Source organism: Bufo gargarizans, chromosome 6 (genome assembly GCF_014858855.1).
Source record: "Bufo gargarizans isolate SCDJY-AF-19 chromosome 6, ASM1485885v1, whole genome shotgun sequence".
Taxonomy (NCBI): Eukaryota; Metazoa; Chordata; class Amphibia; order Anura; family Bufonidae; genus Bufo; species Bufo gargarizans.
In genome coordinates, this window is record NC_058085.1 from 4364782 (window position 1) to 4370781 (window position 6000).

The window sequence follows — 6000 nt, forward strand, 5'->3', positions numbered from 1 at the left end:
AAAAAGAAAGAAAAAATTTGGGCTGGGCATAAAATTTTCATTAGATGGTTCAGCAAAAACGGAACGGATACGGAAGACATACGGAACCATTGAAATTAATGGTTCTGTATACGGACCGTATACAGAAACCAAAAAACGGCCCGTAAACAGAAGAAAAAAACGGTCCTGTGCAGGAGGCCTTATTCAGCTGCTCTTGATATTTTATGGTGTTTGGTGCAATAAATCAAACCACAAAACAATTGTCAAAATTATAGGCTAAGAGAAGACAGAAGTATGTGTCATTGCTGGAGAACAATTTTATTCTTTCTGGGAAACCTACAGTAGACTGCAAATATGATTAAGAAGCTTAAATTGAATTTGAGGTTACATTCAGAACCTTTTCTGCCTGGTGGCAGCAGTACTGAATACCTCTGTGGTCTGATCTTCATGTGATCCAAATACAAAGGACTTGTATTCTTGAACTCTACTTTGACATGCTTTGTGGTCTGCACTTTGAAGAACTTGAAGAATTTGATCACTGTTCAAAGTTATCCACCCATGTATTCTATTAGTCATGTCAGTCATTGCTGTAATAAGGATGTCAGCTAGATTTTTATTTCTTTTTTAAGTAAAAATATAAGACTAGTGATGGACGAACATCTGCCGGGACGGTTCGCGAAAGCAAAGAAAGTAGAAAAAGTACAGTCTAATCTTTTTTTAAGTCACTCCTTGTTTTGCATTTCAAAACTGCATGCAAAAATCTGAACGTGTGGCCATACCCGAAGGTTGTAATCAAGGTGGCCCGCTGGTGTTCACACTTTCCCTTTCATACAGGGATCTGGATTTTCAAGGACCACCAGGCTGCTACCATAAGGTTATCTGCACATGGGACAGGTTTCAAAACAGTGTGTTAATTTCTGTGCATTTCCGCATCAAATCCACACCAATAACCAAATGTGTTACTTGATTTTATCCAGCTCTTATCCTTGCATTGAAAAGGGTGAAATCCACAAAAAAAAATATTTAAAATCACACAAAGAATTGACATGCTGCAGATTTAAAAATGTGCACAGCAGGTCAACTCCTGCAGGGAAAAAAAGGGAGATTTAATTTTGTGTAATCACATTCACTGAAGGAACGATATTACTGTAGTACCCTTTGTTTTTTCCATGGGAGAATCCTTGGAGTAAAAAAAAACATAAACACATCTCACGCATTGCTTTTTTGTTCTATTTGGAAATTGACCTGCCATGTGGATTTTGAAATCCACAGCATGTCAATTCTTTGTGTCGTTCCTTTTGCAGTTTTTGGGCAGATTTGGTGCAGAAATCAAATACTGTGCTGTGAGTTATAGTTATCTCCTCTTATACCCCCTTTCTGTAATGTCCTCTGATATTACATAATAACAGTCTCGACATGCTGGGAGTTATAGTTATCTCCTCTTATACCCCCTCCCTGCAATGGCCTCTGATATCACATAATAATGGACTGGGCATGCTGGAGGCAGCGAGGAAAGGCATTCAATATAGCAAGTGACTGCAAGTTTAGTGAGTACAGCAATGATTTTCTTATATATTTCTAGTTTAATTTGGCTGACGCTGTCAGCAGGGTTGCCAACTAGAGAAGAGTGAATTCTTCAAAAATTCGATTAGCCAGTTTGCCAAATTTTTGGGGAAAATTAATTTAGATCCAAATAAATTTCTGGCGAATTACCTTAAAAAAACAGCTATTTCCTGGCTGCTGAGAGCCTTTATAGTGGTGTAGAACACTGTTCCTTGCTGTAACACGCACAGGGACTCTGCTTTGGTAGTGAAATAATACGGCGAATCTGTGAGCCACTAAACGCTTTCAACACATCTAAACACCGTCAACATGAACTGAGAATGTATTTTTATTTTTGTACTGAAATACAAAATAACACATATAACCGCCTCACTGACTGACTGCTACAGCCACTACTTCCGTGAACCCCCAGATTGGCTGCTGCGAATCAGGTGCTCTACCCTGGGCACGTTTGGCTCCTGACTGTCACGACCCTTGGTCGTGGTCGTGACTCCTTGGGAGCCGCATGCAGTTGTCTGCGGTTTGGTGTTGTGTCAACCGCAGCTGGGGGCACCTAGTGGTTTGCCTCAGGTGCGGTTGCCGCGGACAACAGGCATGCGTGCGGTTGCCCTTGGCAACGTGTGTTTGTGTGCACTTGTTGTGCACGAGGTAATGTTTGTATGCACTTAGACACCTCCCTTCACTTGCAGTTGTCCGCGGCAACGTTTGGTGTTGTGTGCATGTGGTGGCAGTGTCTCGGCCCGCTGGTTGTTCTTCAGGACACGGTTGCCACGCATGCCGTTGCCGGCGGTAACACGTGAGTGTGTTTGTGTGCTTTTCCCTTTGTGTGGCTTCACTACCTTCTCTGGTGTTGGAAGGGTTAACTCCCTTTCTGTGTGTGTGAGACACTGGCTGTGTCTGTGTGGGTGTGGCCTCTTAGGCCTATAAAGCCTCAGTGTTTGGCATGTGTCAGTGGGTTGCTTCAGCCATTCCTAGCTGGAGCAGCCTCCTGTGTATATAACCTGCCAGTGGGGGCCACCCTTGTGGTCATAGGTTTATCTGTGAAGTTTATGTCTTGATGTTCAGTTTATGTTTTCCTTTGTCTTTGTTTATTTGCAACTACGGATGTCCATGGTATACCTGCTCGGTGCTGGTCTGGGAATGTCTTGTGTTTGTGTGCTTTTCCCTTTGTGTGGCTTCACTACCTTTCCTGGTGTTGGAAGGGTTAACTCCCTTTCTGTGTGTGTGAGACACTGGGTGTGTCTGTGTGGGTGTGGCCTCTTAGGCCTATAAAGCCTCAGTGTTTGGCATGTGTCAGTGGGTTGCTTCAGCCATTCCTAGCTGGAGCAGCCTCCTGTGTATATCACCTGCCAGTAGGGGCCACCCTTGTGGTCATAGGTTTATCTGTGAAGTTTATGTCTTGATGTTCAGTTGATGTTTTCCTTTGTCTTTGTTTATTTGCAACTACGGATGTCCTGGTTACCTGTGTGTTATGTGTGCTGTGTCCTCTAGTTGTTCTGTGGACATTAGTAGTGCATGCATGGGTTCCAGTCAGCGTGGCTGTGACAGGTACGTGTGGAACTAGTTGTTCGCCTGTCATATCTGTATGTTGTATGTGTTTCCCCATTCCTTGTAGCTTGGCCAGTGAGACCCCTGTTCCTCCGTGTCCAGAAGGAACAGGCCGTCTTACCTTGACTCCTTGTTCAGGGACCGGTCGGAGGGTGAGTTAGGGATCCGAGGTTCCTGAGTATGGGCCCTCCTACCTTCAAGGTCGGCCCATGCAGCTAGGAGTTAGGGTCAGATTAGGGACACTTTAGGAGGTGACCTGCTCCCTACTCCTGTCGTCCTGGCTGAGCAGCCTAACATCTTCTGGCATCACACGGCTGAGGGTTATCCCCATCCTCAGCCGTGATACCGACCTCCCACTGCTGCCACCCTGCTGACTCCCAGCCATGCTTTCAGCACATATAACCGCCAACGTGAACTGAGAATATATTTTTATTTTTGTACTGAAATAGGCCACTGAATGCTTTTGCCACAAATAAGTGCACCAGTGAAATGCGTATATATATTTTTTTTTACTGTAATACGCCCCTATAAGCTTTCAACAGAAATAACTGCAGAAGTGAACTAAGCATATATTTTTTCTTGTTTGACTGAAATGGGCCACTATATGCTTTCACCAGAATTTACTGCAGAAATGCACTGAGAATATATTTTTCTTTTTTTACTGAAATACTCCCCTATACGCTTTCACCAGAAATAACTGCAACAGTGAAGTGCGTATATATTTTTCTTTTTTTACTGAAATACGCCCCTAGATGCTTTCAACAGAAATAACTGGGGGGGGGGGGGCGGAGCCAGCGCCGGTCTGAGATGGCCGCTTTGTTCTGAGCTCTGTGAGAAAGCCTGATCTCAGCACGAGCAATCAGAAGCTACAGACCCTAAAATGGTCAAAATCGGTAACCCTAGAGCTGGGGAACACTTGAACACCGCTAAGAATCTTGTTCCAGGAGGAGAAATGGACAAGTTTATAAGGAAAGCTGCCTCCTCGGTTGCTGCACGAGACTCCAAGAAGGCGCCGGCTCCCTCACAGAAGGCCGCCCCGCAAGACAAATCGGAGGATGACAGCGACGCAGAAGAAACACAAGGTAGGCGCGCTTCCGATCACCAGGAATTACCTGAAGAACACATTAAGCAAAGCCCTAGAACCCCTGCTAAGTGAGTTTGCCGCATTGCGACAAGATATGAGGCAGGTGGGAGATCGTGTAGAGGCCCTGGAGACCTATCAAACAAAAATACTAGATCACCAGAGGGCCGTTTCATCCTCACTTCAGAAGTGCAGCTCCTACCTGAACGAACTCCACACGGCCTTTGAAGACCAGGAGAACAGGGGACGCCGAAACAATCTATGTCTCAGAGGGATACCAGAGACTGTATTACCAGGTGACATCCATGCGGCAGTTATCTCCCTTTGCTCCACTTTGCTAGGCCCTGAGTTCCCTCTGGAAATTATCATTGAAAGGGCTCATAGAGCCTTGCGTCCAAAGCCCAAGCCAGAGGATCCCCCCAGGGATATAATCTGCAAGTTCCTGAATTTCCAAGTAAAATCGGCTGTTCAAGAAGCTGCAAGGAACAGATCTGACATCATTTTTGAAGGGGTCCAAGTGACTGTCTATCAAGACCTAGCCCCCTCCACCTTAAGGAAGCGCAAATCACTCAAGCCTCTAACGGAGTGGCTACGCTCCAACAGAATCCTATATAAATGGAACTTTCCCTTTGGCTTTTCATTTTCTCAAGGAGGTCGCCGCTTCAACATTACCTCTTATGCAGATTTAGAGGCTGTATATGATCACCTACAAATCCCTCCTATGCAAATCGACAACTGGGACTTATTCCAGGACCTCGCCTCTCTGCCAGAAGTACCTAACGTTGCTGCCTTCACCATGCTGCACACCCCCAAGGCACATAAAGTGGGAAAGAGGAGCAGGCACCTGACACCCAAGAGACTTTCTCAAGAATGAAAATCCCTCAGGATCAGGACTTTCCTGTGTTAATCTCTCACCCAGGTTTACAGACTGTCTTACAGAACCTTCCTGTCTTCTGCATTTGTCCTAAGTGACATAGTAAATCTGGTGATAGGTACTGAAGTATAGAAATAACCCAATTTCCTGCTCATCCTAAACTACTTCTCATCCCTTTTTTTCCCTCTGTTCTCCATATCTACCTCGTCCAATACCCTCCAGTCTTTGTCATTATTTACTCTATGTGCTCCTTATTATTTCTCTGCCTCCCCCTCCTGGGTCTCATATGTTTCCCTTCTACTCTGTCCTCCCTGGCTCTCAACTAAGGATCCACATATCCTTCAATTTGTTTAAATAGATAGGAACACCCGATATGTTCTAATCAGCCCTCACGGGTTAATACCTACAATGCTGAATGGCTCACTCTCTGGTCCATTGACAAAATTTCCCCCATGTCTAATGGTATTGTGCCAAGATACTCACAATACTACTTTTTGGTTATTTGTTTTACTCCCAGTTTCTTCCCTTCCCTTTTGTTTTTGTTCAGGTACCAGATACGACCGCCTCTTACCTCTGACACAGGTTTACAGTACCTAGAGACCCCTGCTCTCCCCCCAGACGTGACCAATTCATCTCAAACCGTAAGTGCCCTCTCCTGGAGGACCAGCGCATCACACCCTTCTGCTCAACATAACCTATGGCCATGCATAGGCGTGCGCACGGGGTGTGCCGGGTGTGCCTGGGCACATCCTAATCAAGCCGACTTGAGGTTTACAATGTGCGCTGAGCCGCCGATTTCACTGTTCATTAGCGCACTGAGCGCTGTGAACGGCACTGCAGGCAGCAGAGCAATACAGCTGATGCCTGAATTCTCCAATAACAGAGCTCTGTACATTACAGAGCTTTGTTATTAGGGAGGAGGCTGCTGATTGGCCAGTATCAGCTGGCTGCCCTG